The sequence below is a fragment of the Sturnira hondurensis genome, unplaced genomic scaffold (genome assembly GCF_014824575.4).
Source record: "Sturnira hondurensis isolate 20B ecotype Veracruz unplaced genomic scaffold, ASM1482457v3 Scaffold0016273, whole genome shotgun sequence".
Classification (NCBI taxonomy): domain Eukaryota; kingdom Metazoa; phylum Chordata; class Mammalia; order Chiroptera; family Phyllostomidae; genus Sturnira; species Sturnira hondurensis.
Window position 1 is genome coordinate 1,771,147 of NW_028088904.1, and position 12,739 is coordinate 1,783,885.

Sequence of the window (12,739 nt, forward strand, 5' to 3'; positions counted from 1 at the left end):
CTTCTTCATTGAGTTTTGGAAGATTATATTTTTCTAGAAATTTGTCCATTTCACCTAGGTTTTCAAATTTCTTGGCATACAGTTCTTCATAGTAATTCCTTACAATCCCTTCTATTTCTGTGGTATCAGTTGTAATCTCTCCTCTTTCATTTCTGATTGTGTTTATTTGTGTCCTCTCTCTTCTTTTCTTAATGAGCCTACTTAAAGGCTTGTCTATTTTGTTTATCTTTTCAAAAAACCAACTCTTGGATTCATTGATCCTTATAATTGTGCTTTTGGTCTCTATGTCATTTAATTCTGCTCTGATCTTGGTTATTTCCTTCCTTGTACTTGCTCTGGGCTGTCTTTGTTGTTGTTCTTCGAGTTCTTGCAGGCGTCGGGTTAGGTTGTTTGTTTGAAATGTTTCTATTTTCTTTAGGTAAGCCTGTATTGCTATGAACTTCCCTCTCAGGACTGCCTTGGCCGTGTCCCATAAGTTTTGGGTTGTTGTGAGTTCATTTTCATTTGTTTCCAGAAACTTTTTGATTTCTTCCCTAATTTCAATCTTGACCAATTCGTTGTTTAATAGCATACCATTCAGTCTCCATGATTTTGGGTGTTTTGGGTTTTTTCCTTTGGGGTTGGTTTCTAATTTCATTCCCTTGTGGTCAGAGAAAATGCTTGGTATGATTTCAATTTTCTTGAATTTGTTGAGGCTCATTTTGTGTCCTATCATGTGGTCTATCTTTGACAATGTTCCATGTGCATTTGAAAAGAATGTGTATTTAGCTTCTTTGGGATGAAGTGCTCTATATATATCAGTCAAGTCCATTTCTTCTAGAGTGTCGTTTAATGCTGCAATATCTTTGTTGATATTTTGTGTGGAAGACCTGTCCATTTTTGACAATGGGCTGTTAAAATCCCCTACTATAATTGTGTTGCTGTCAATATCTTTCTTGAAGTCTTCTTGGATTTTTCTTATATATTTGGGTGCTCCTATGGTGGGTGTATATATATTTATGATGTTAATGTCTTTGTGCTGGATTCTTCCCTTGAGCAATATGAAGTGACCTTCTGGGTCTCTCTTTATGGCCCTTTTTTGGAATTCTATTTAGTCTGATATGAGAATTGCTACCCCGGCTTTTTTTTCTTGTCCATTTGCTTGGAAAATTTGTTTCCAGCCTTTCACTTTTAGTCTGTGATGGTCTTTTGACCTGAGGTGGGTCTCCTGTAGGCAGCATATGTGAAACCCACAATAATTGCAAATATTTTTAAGTCCTTTGAGTACATTGCATTTCGTAAGTTTATGATTACAGTTACACTACTGGTCACCCTTACATGGTTTTAAAATCATCTCATAAATAATAAGGGTTCAACAGTATCAAATATTTGCTCTGCTTATCTTCAATAAACTACACATTAGAGAAATCAAATACCTTTCAAGAGAAGATTTTCTGTATATAAATATTCCAGTTAATAAATCATAGTAGGAATAAAGTAGTAATGTACAGCCCTAAGATCGTAGAATGATAATCATTAAGTGAATATATCATGTCAGGAGGATATAATCATGACATTACTTGGTAATCAAAAGACAAACCATCATTTACAACTATTTCTTGCAAAAGAGTGAACAGAAGTTAGCCCTAATAGTTTCTTCTACCTGGTTTAGAATATAACAAACCTTGCAGGATAAAAATGTAGCTTGTACAGAGCATTTCTAAAAGTGTATTTTTAAGATGCGAGTGGAGATGTAATTAAAGTGGTAGTGGACATAAAACTGCTTTGCTTCTTTGCACAACGAAAAGGATGAGAACCAACTTAAAAACAAGAATAGCCAGATAACCAAAGTGCATGGATATGACCTAAACTGGAGAAATGCAGGAATGTCTGCATTCAGGGCTGAGGGGAAGGTGTGGGAGAAAGCAATTGGGACAAGTGTAATTGCATGAGCAATAAAATATACTTTAAAAATAAATTTGGTGGTGGAAAAGGCAAAGGTATCTTATGAAAAGACCGTTCAAATGAGACATGACCAGATTGAGTGTCTGAATCTTGTTTAGGTCTTCAGCAAATCAAGCATAAAAAGTCAACTAAGAGAAAATGGTGTTCAGTTTTGGGTGCACAATGTAGTTTAAAGTAAGTGTTGTAATTTTTAAAGGGCAGACTACTTACGTTTTAGAAGACAGGTATATATCTTATTAGATCTTATTTGAAAGGATAGTCACTCCCTTTCAAAAAGTTATGTTAGGAGAAGAGTTAGAGGTGGGTAAAACTTTTTAGTGGAAATAACTTGTCATACTCTGTGTTATAGGTCAAGAAATTAACGCCTTCTCTAATAGTTTTTGTTGATATAAACTGATGAGAAAAGTAATTTACTTCAGAGGTCTCTCTTGATACTGATTTCCTTATGTAACCTTAAGAAAAATACACACAAGCCCAAATGAGAGGTACCTTTAAAAGTATCTAAAATTAGAAAAAAATTTATTAATTTAATCACAAACAGGAATAAATTTAAAACTTTCATTGTCCAGAAGTAGGAGAGGTAAGTATTGGCATGGCCAGAAAGTCTATATGTTTTATTCCATAAATTAAAACATAACAGTTTTCATTTTCACCAGTAAAATTATTGATTGGGATATTGTGAGTACGTTGGCTTTCTGACAGTAGAGCATGGTAGCATGTTGTTCTCCATTGATGTGTTCATTTAGTTGCTATCAAATTCATTTGGTCTGCCTCAATGTGGAGTGTCATCCACTGACAAATCTCCAGCAAGAAAGTTCAAAAACCACTTTAGACACATTCAGTCAGTCACAGCACCTTCTCCATACCTTCCACAAAACTTTTTTGTTTCAGTTGCAGTTTTATCACTCTTGAAATAATAAACCATACTATGTCAATATTATTGCTTATTGTTTCAGTCATCATTATTAAAATGGCTATATAAATTGCACTAATTTTGATTTTTTCTTAAATGCATGCTGATATGATATGTCTGGAATGAACTTAGAAATAACTTAGCACTACCAGAGCCATCTCACAAAATAACACTAACTTCATTGCCCAACTCATAATACTGTGAATTCTTGGAATACTAAAAAAAAAGAAAAATAGGGAAATTGGATAGAGTATGAACTTTAGTAATTATTATCGTGTATCCATATTGGTTCATTTGTTGTGATAAGTATATCATTCTAATGTGATATCAAAACCAGGGATAATTTTACCAGCTATATTTTAACTAGTAACTTTATGTTTTTCTAGAATTGAGAAAAATTGTTATAAGATAAAAATTTAATTGACAAAATACAGGAGAATATATTACTGATCAAAGACTAATACATTTGCTCGGCAGCACATACACCCAACAAGAACTATGAAGTCTGTCATGCAGAATATTAAAAATACTGATCATGAATTTGAATCTTGCTTTTAGATGTATTCCAACAACAGGAATAAATAATGGAAAATATGATTTTTATCATTCTTCTAATTTTTTTCATTACATACTTTTGAATTTTGTTTTTGTTCCAATATAGTTTTCTGCCTCTTCCCCTAACCTCTCCCCACTACCCATCCCAACTCTCTCCGGAGGTTCACCCCCCTGCCACCCCAGATTTTGTCCATGTGGCCTTTATAGTTGTTCCTGTAAAGTATTCATTATTTTCCCCCACTATCCCTGCCCCTATTCACTTTATACTATCAGTTCTTTTTTTAAAATATATTTATTGATTATGCCATTACAGTGGTCCCATTCCCCCCGTTCACTCTCCTCCACCCTGCACACTTCTTCCCCACCATTCTCCCACTTTTGTTCATGTCCATGTTTCACAAGTTCTTTAGATTCTGTATTTCCCATAGTGTTCCTTCCCCCCCCATCTATTTTGTACCTACTGTGTATGCTACTTATTTTCTGTACCTTCTTCCCCCTTCTCCTCCCGCTCCCCTGTTGCTAATCCTCCATGTGATCTCCATTTCTATGTTTTCACTCCTGATCTAGCCGTCCTCTTAGTTTGCTTTTGTTTTAGGTGTGGTTATTAATAACTGAGTTTGATGTCTTTTTACTGTTTATATTTTTTATCTTCTTTTTCTTAGATAAGTCCCTTTAACATTTCATATAATAAGGGCTTGGTGAAGATGAACTCCTTGAACTTCACCTTTTATAAGAAGCGCTTTATCTGTCCTTCCATTTTAAATGAAAGCTTTGCTGGATAGAGCAATCTTGGCTGTATGTCTATGGATTGCATGACTTGCAATACTTCTTTCCAGCCTCTTCTTGCCAGTAAGGTCTGTTTTGAGAAATCAGCTGACATTCTGATGGGAACTCCTTTGTAGGTGACTGTCCCCGTATCTCTTGCTGCTTCTAGGATTCTCTCCCTCATTTTAATCTTGGCTAATGTAATTATGATGTGCCTTGGTGTATTCCTCCTTGGGTCCACCTTCTTTAGGACTCTCTGAGCTTCCTCGACTTCCTGGAAGTCAATTGCCTTTGCCAGATTGGAGAAGTTTTCGTTTATTATTTGTTCAAATAAGTTTTCCACTTACCACTCTTCCTCTTCCCCTTCTGATACCCCTACAATTCAGATGTTGGAATGTTTAAAGATGTCCTGGAGGTTCTTAAGCTGCTCCTCCATTTTTTGAATTCTTGATTCTTCCTTCTTTTCTGTTTGGTTGTTTCTTCCTTCTGGTCCACTCCCTTGATTTGAGTCCCAGTTTCCTTTCCATCACTATTGGTTTCCTGTGCATTTCCCTTCATTTCACTTAGTTTAGCCTTCATTTGTTCCTCTAATTTGTGGCTAAAGTCAACCAATTCTGTGGACAACCTTATCACCAGTGTTCTGAACTGTGTATCTGAAAGGCTGGCTGTTTCCTGGTCACTTAGAATTATAGGCTCTGGGCCTTTGAGCTGTTCTTGAGTCATAGTGTTTGGTGTGTTTGCACCTATTACATACGAGGGGCAGAGCCTTAGGTGTTCACCAGGGCAGGGAAACCCAGTTGAGGGGCTGTGATGTTGTAGGTGGGCGCAGGATCAGAGGCTGGGCAAAGTGGTGCTTTGCTCCACTCCATTCTCTCTCAGATTTCTGTCCCCTCTGCGACTTCCTCCAAGCAAATTGGGCCCCTCTGGTGCTGGTTCCGTGGTGTGTTGGCCCGTGTACCATCCAGGACCCTGTGGGTCTCTACAACGAACTCTGTGGGTCTGGGAGCCTCTCCCAGGCCTCCGTCCCCGAGTAAGTCTTTCCAGTTGGTGCTTTCTGGGTCTAATTACCATTGCTGGGGCCCTAGCCTGAATAATCTGTCTCACTGTTCGCTCCTTCACTTGGTTTATCTGTGCACGAATGTGTGACCGCAGTCAGCCAGCCACCCTGCGCCCCCACTGGGTCTGCCCGTTGCCACCCCATGCCTGGAATCCACCATCCACCTCTACTTCTGCTTGTGGGTTGGTGGGACCGAATAATCTTTCCAGCCCAATCCTGCTCTGCTGTTGACTTTGCCCCTCTTATTGGTTCGGCTGTGTGGTTTGTTGTTGTTGGACTTCCGTACAGTTCAATTTTCATTGTTTTGGCTGTGTTTTTGTTCCTAAAACTCCACTGTGTTTTAATATAGTTGTGGGAGGGGGCACAGTGTTTCCACCTAAGCCTCCATCTTGGCTGGAAGTCCTTGGTTACTGTCATTTCTTAATTTCAGTGTCTTTGGTTATGTTTGATTTGTCTATTTGTTTTGTTCATTATGTTCCACTTAAAGGTGGCATCATATGTTATTTGTCTTTCATTGCCTGGCTTATTTCACTTAGCATAATCCTCTGTAGTTCCATCCATGCTGTTACAAAGGGTAGGAGCTCCTTCTTTTTCTCTGCTACATAGAATTTCGTTGTATAAACAAACCATGGCTTCTTGATCCATTCCTTTCCTGATGGGCAAATATGTTGCTTTTAGCACTTGGTTATTGCAAATTGTGCTGCTCTGAACATTGGGGTGCATAGGTTCTTTTGGATTGGTGTTTCAGGGTTCTTGGGATACAATCCCAGCAGTGAAATTGGCAAAACAAAAGGAAGTTCTATTTTTAGTTTACTGTGATAATTCCATATTGTTTTCCTAGTGGTCGCACCAGTCTAGAATCGCACAACAGTGCCCTAGGGTTCCCTTTTCTCCACAACCTCTCTAACAGTTGTTGTTAGTTGCTTTCTTTATGATGGCCATTCTGAGAAGTGTGAACTGATATCTCATTGTGGTTTTAATTTTCATCTTTCTGATGGCTAGTGTTACTGAGCATCTTTACATATGTCTCTGGGCCCTTTGTATGTCCTCCTTTGAGAGGTATCTGTTTATATTCTTTACCTTATATTCTGTTTTAATTGGGTTGCTTGTCTTCTTAGAGTGGAGTTATATGATTTCTGTACATATTATGGAGATCAAATCCTTATTTGAGGTATCATTGGCCAATATGTTTCACCATATAGTTGGTTCTACTTTCACTTGAATGCTGTTTTTTTTAGGAATCCTGAAGCTTTTTGATTAGATCCCATTTGTTTATCGTTTCTTTTATGTATCTTGCTCTCGGGGACATATTAGTGTCGATATTACTCTGTGGAATATCTGAGATTTCCCTTCCTGTGTTCTCCAGAAGGACTTTGGTGGTACCACAATTTATATTTAAGTCTTTATGTACCTAGAATTTATTTTTGAGTATGGTGTAAGGTGGTGATCAACTTTTGTTTCATTTTTTTTCCATGTAGCTATCCAGTTCTCCCTGCACCATTTGTTGAAGAGGCTATTTTGACTCCATTTTATGCTTTTTCCCCCTTTGTCAAATATTAATTGATGGTAGAGACTTCGGTTTGTTTCTGGGCTCTCTATTCTCTTCCACTGGTCCATGTGTCTGTATGTAGTACTTAATGCCAGTACCAGGCTGTTTTGATTACTGTGGCCTTGTAATAGAGTTTGGTATCAGGTGTTGTGACCCCCCCTACTTTGTTCTTTTTTCTCAAAATCCGTGCAACTATTTGGGGTCATTAATGGTTTCATATAAATTTCTGAAGTGTTTGTTCTATGTCTGTGAAATACACCATTGGTAGTTTAATAGGTATTGCAATGAATCTGTGAATTACTTTGGGTAGTATGGACACTCTGGTTTTGTTAATTCTTCCAATCCATGAGTATCATATATCTTTCCATTTATGTCTAGTTAATTTTTCTTCAATCTTGTGTAATTTTCTGAGTGCAGGTCTTAATATCTGAGTTAGGTTTCCTCCTAGGTATTTTATTTTTCTTGTTGCTATATCAAATGGGATTTATTTCCTGATTTCTGTTTCTGATATTTCATTGTTAGTGTTCAAAATGCCTTTGATTTCTGAATATTGACTTTGTATTGTCTGTTTTGCCAGTTCATTTAAAAGGACTAGTAGGTTTTTTTGGTGGAGTCTATAGAATTTTCTATGTACACTATCATGTTATCTGCAAATAATGACAAGTTTTGTTTCCTCCTTTCCAATTTGGTTGCCTTTCATATCCTTTTCTTGCCTGATTTCTGTGGCTAGAACTTCAAATACTATGTTCAGTGGAAGTGGTGAGAGTGGACATGCTTCTCTCATTCTTGATCTCAGTGGGAAAGCTTTTCGTTTTTGTCTGTTGAGTATGATGTTGTCTGTAAGTCTCTCATATATGTAGGTCTCTCTCTTTATTATGTTGAGGAATGCTACCTCTATACACATTTTTCTGAATGTTTTTATCATAAATGGGTGCTGTACATTATCAATTTTCCCACATCTATTGATATGATTGTGTAACTTTTGTCTTTGCTTTTATGTGATGTATTATGTTTATTGATTTGTGAGTGTTGTTCCCTCCTTACATCCCTGGGATGAATTCCACTTCGTCATGGTGTATGATCTTTTTATGTATAGCTGGATGTAGTTTACCAATATTTCGTTAAGAACTTTAACATCTATATTCATCAGCCATATTGGCCTGAAGTTTTTGTTCATAGTATCTGTATCTGGTTTTGGAATTACGATGATGCTGGCTTCATAAAAATGTTTTGGGAGTCTTCCATCATTTTGGATTTTTTATTTATTTTTATTTTTTTATTTTTAAAATATATTTTATTGATTATACCATTACAGTTGTTCTATTCCCCCCCTTCAATCCCTTCCACCTGCACCCTCCCTCCCCCACCATTCTGCCCCCCTTAGTTTATAACCATGTGTCTCAAGTTCTTTAGATTCTATATTTCCCCCACTATTCTCTCCCTCCCCCTATCTATTTTCTACCTACCATCTATCCTATTTTCTGTGCCTTCTCCCCCCTTCTCCCCCTCCCACCCCCCTGTTGCTAACCCTCCATGTGTTCTTCATTTCTATGGTTCCAGTCCTGATCTAGCTGTCCTCTTGGTTTGCTTTTGTTTTAGGTGGTGTTGTTAATAGCTGTGTGTTTGCTGTCCTTTCACTCTTAATATTTTTCATCTTCTTTTTCTTATATAAGTCCCTTTAGCATTTCATATAATAAGGGCTTGGTGCTGATGAACTCCTTGAACTTGACCTTATCTGAGAAGCACTTTATCTGTCCTTCCGTTCTAAATGAAAGCTTTGCTGGATAAAGCAATCTTGGCTGTAGGTCTTTGGATTTCATGACTTGGAATACTTCTTTCCAGCCCCTTCTTGCCTGGAAGGTCTCTTTTGAGAAATCTGCTGACAGTCTGATGGGTACTCCTTTGTAGGTGACTGTCCCCTTATCCCTTGATGCTTCTAGGATTCTCTCCTTCATTTTGGTCTTGGCTAATGTAATGATGATGTGCCTTGGTGTGTTCCTCCTTGGGCCCAACTTCTTTGGCACTCTCTGAGCTTCCTGTATTTCCTGGAAGTCTGTTTCCTTTGCCAGACTGGGGAAGTTCTCCTTTATTATTTTTTCAAATATGTTTTCCACTCGTGGCTGTTTCTTTCCCCTTTCTGGTACCCCTACATTCGGATGTTGGAACGTTTAAAGATGTCCTGGAGGTTCCTAAGCCTCTCCTCATTTTTTTGAATTCTTATTTCTTCATTCCTTTCTGGTGGGATGTTTTGTTCTTCATTCTGGTCCATTCCATTGATTTGAGTCCCCGTTTCCTTTCCATCACTATTTGGTTTCCTGTGCATCTCCCTTCATTTTCAATTAGTTTAGCCTTCATATATTCCTCTAATTTGTGACTTTGTTCCTCTAATTTGTGACTATAATCTACCGGTTCTGTGAGCGTCCTGATAAATAGTGTCCTGAATTGTGCTTCTGAGAGGCTGGCAATTTCTTGGGCATTGAGAGTTATTGGCTCTTGGACTTTGAGTTCTTCTTGTGCCATCTTTCGGGTTGTTCGTGCCTGTCCCATATCAGGATCAGACCCCTAATGTGTTCACTAGAACAGGGCAACTAAGTCACTGGGTTGTGACCTTGTATGTGGGGTCAGGGTCAAAGAGCGACAATGGCTCTCACCGGTATTGCAGGGCAACTAAGTCGCTGGGTTGTGACGCTGTAGGTGGAGGCGGGGCCAAAGAGGGACTATGGCGTCCTGTCTGCCGCCTGCTGCCAAGGCCCTCACCGGTGCCCAAGGGCAACTAAGTCGCTGGGTTGTGATGTTGTATGTGGGGGCGGGGTCAAAGAGCGACAATGGCTCTCACCAGTATTGCAGGGCAACTAAGTCGATGGGTTGTGTCGCTGTATGTGGAGCCGGGGTCAAAGAGGGACTATGGCGTCCAGTCCGCCGCCTGCTGCCACGGCCCTCAGCAGTGCTGCAGTTGCTGCCGTCACCTTGCCCACGAGTTTCGTCCCACTGGTTGTGAGTGTGCCACCACCGTCAGCCCTCACCCCCTGAGGCCTGCGTGGTCTGTCTCACTGTTCGCGAATATGCGCCCGCGGTCTGCCCTGCACCCCAGCTGATTCCCGTCTGCCTGCGCGCCTGGGTCGGGGGCTCTGTCCTGCCCGACCCTGCTCGCTGCTGGCTCCGCCCCTCTTACCGTCCCTTGTTGAACAGTTAGATGTAGTCGGACTTCCGTATAATTCAATTTTCTGTCCTTTGGTTGTGTCTTTGTTTCTCCAAACCTTTGTTGTATTCAAACTTGGTTGTGGGAGAAGGCACAGTGTTTCCACCTATGCCTCCATCTTGGCGGAAGTCATTTTGGATTTTTTAGAATAGTCTGTGAAGGATAGGGGTTAGCTTTTCCTTAAATGCTTTGTGGAATTCTTCTGTGATACCATCTTGTGCAGGGCTTTTGTGTGTTAAGAGTTTTTTTATTATTGCTTCAATTTCGTCCGTTCTTTTTGCTGTGTTCAAGCTTTCTTTCTTCCTTCTCATTTCATTTTGGAAGATTATATTTTTTCATAAATTTGTTCTTTTCACCGAGGTTTTAAAATTAGTTGGTGTGTAGTTCTTTATAGTAATACCTTATAATCCTTTTTATTTCTGTGGTGTCAGTTGTAATCTCTCTCATTTCTTTCTCTTTCTACTTAGGCCCTCCCTCTTTTTTTCTTGATGAATCTGCTTAAATGTAAGAACTGGCATGTAGTTCTACTTAGGCACTCAGTTCTATTATTGATAGGTATTTATTGGTTTCTATTTTTTTGTACCTGTGTTTCTCTGTCTCACTCTTTTTCTTTTCTTGTCCCTGACCTATTAGCATCTTGTACAGAGATGGTTTGATAAGGTGTATTTTTTTAGATTTCTTTGTGCGGAAGCTCCTTATTTGGTGTTCCAGTTTAATTGAGAGGTTTGCTGGTTAGGAAAGCCTTGGTTTCAGGTCTCTGGTTTTCATTACTTGGAGTAATTTTTCTCATTCTTTTCTACCTTGGAGCATTTACATTAAAACGTCATCTGCTAGGCTTATTGGGGCTCCCTTGTATGGTACTTCCTGTTTCACCCTTGGTGCCTTTAAGATTCTCTGTCTTGGAATCTTACCATTTTAATTATGATGTGTCTCTGAGTGGGCCCCTTTGGATTCCTCTTGTTTAGGACTCTCTTAGTTGCCTGGATTTGTGTGCTTTTTCTCTTACTAAATTAGAGTTTCCATCATTATTTTTTAAAACAGGTTTTACATCCCTTGCAGTTCTTCTCCTTCTGGTTTTTCTATTATACAAGTATCATTACATTTAATGTTGTGTTGCAGCTCCCTTACCACCTCTTTGCTCTTCCTGAGTCTCTTCTCCTCCTTTTTCTCTTTCTGGTTGTTTTTTTCTACCTTGTCCTCCAGCTCACTGATTCGATCCCCTGCTTCATCCAGCCCACTTATAATTCTTTCATGTGTGTTTTATTTCTGAGATTTTATTCGTTTTTTATTTTTTGTTTATAGTTTGTTTTCCTTTTCATAGTGTTGTATTTCACATTAATCTCTGTGTAGATGCTTCAAGTCCCTTGAGCATCTTATTAACTTATTTTGCATTCTATATCTGATAGTTTGGTTTACTTACATTTAGTTTAGCTCTTCTAGTGGGGAGTCTTCCATTCCTTTTTATTGCAGGTTCTTTTTTCTCTCCCCATTTTAGGTTTCTCTTTTTGTTTATTTCTGAGCTTCCTGATGTTTCACTTTGCTAGCTGTGTTTGTAGAGTTTAATTCTGTGTTAGGAAATTGGTGAGGTTCAGTGGTGTGGTCTCCTTGATCTCCTTGTCTGGATGCTCTAGGTTTGGTCTTGTTTTTTGTATATGTGGGCTCTCTTGCTTTACTTGGGTTTTTACCTTTTGGTGGTTTCTTTCTTGGTGGTTTTCCTCCTCCAGCAAGTTTACTGATGTTAGCAGCTCCCACCTATTTTATGTGATCAATAGCAGTGGGTAGGCAAAGTGGATTAATATTGTGACAGAAAACTTTATGGAATTCAAAGTATCAACAATTGAAGAAGAGCTAGGAGATTGTTTGTGTAAGTATAGTGTTTGCATAAGATATATTTCACCTAGCTAGCCACTTTTCATAAAAGGTGGAAGAGAGATAGCAGTCTTGTTTGAGGGGAGGAGGTTTTGAGCTGAATCCTGAAAACACAGTGCTTGTGCAGGGTTATATGATGAGATATAGTGAGACTGAAAGATAGAAAGTAGGCATAGTGTAAGGGAGAGTAGAGTTAACCACAACAATGATACAGTGCTTAGGAAGAAAGTGAAGGTGGGCTAAGGTCAGGGAGGATTGTTGTGCAGTATGTACAGTTGTATAAAACAACCATTGTTTACAGCAGTACTGGAACAACAATAATATGACAAGAAATATATTATTTGGATAACCAGTATAGAAAGTACCAGATCAAGAGTTGCGTGTTACTGATACACAAGTGAAGTGAGAAAAGTAAAATTAAAATACAATAAAGATAGAATAAGGAAAACTAGTCAAACAATACAGTTAAACAGAGAAATAAATGAGGAAAACAACATAATGTAGAGATATTAAAATACTAATAAAAGTGGTAAAATTATGAAAACATAATATAATTGGTCAATAAAATCCCACCTCTGTGGGATAGCAAAGTGACAGTTGTGTCAGTTTTTCAATTTTGGGGGTTAGCCTTGTACTCTCTCCCTTTGGGTCTGTCTCTGGATCCTTTGTAAATGCAGTTCTTACTGTCTTACTTGGGGGGGGGGGAAGAAATGGAAAAGCCTCCTGCTGACTTTAAACCTATTCAGTTTGTTCTGCTGGTCTTCCTAGGTGCCACAGGAAGTGGGGTACTGTGCTCCCTTCTTCTCCATTTCAATATTTTTGAGAGGGTGGAGACGAATTCTGGGCCAAAATATTCACAGATGTCCAGAGTCTGGCCCAGGTCCTCCC

At 38.8% G+C, this 12,739-nt stretch overlaps 1 protein-coding gene and 1 pseudogene across 5 annotated transcripts in view; one reads left to right on the forward strand and one right to left on the reverse strand.

Annotated features, from left to right (window-relative positions):
• The window catches only part of LOC119000751 (lysine-specific demethylase 6A-like), a 209,031-nt gene that overhangs the window by 113,895 nt on the left and 82,397 nt on the right, over positions 1-12,739 (forward strand). The window lies entirely within an intron of this gene.
• The window catches only part of LOC119000734 (serine/threonine-protein phosphatase 2A 56 kDa regulatory subunit alpha isoform-like), a 31,776-nt pseudogene continuing 22,053 nt past the window's right edge, over positions 3,017-12,739 (reverse strand).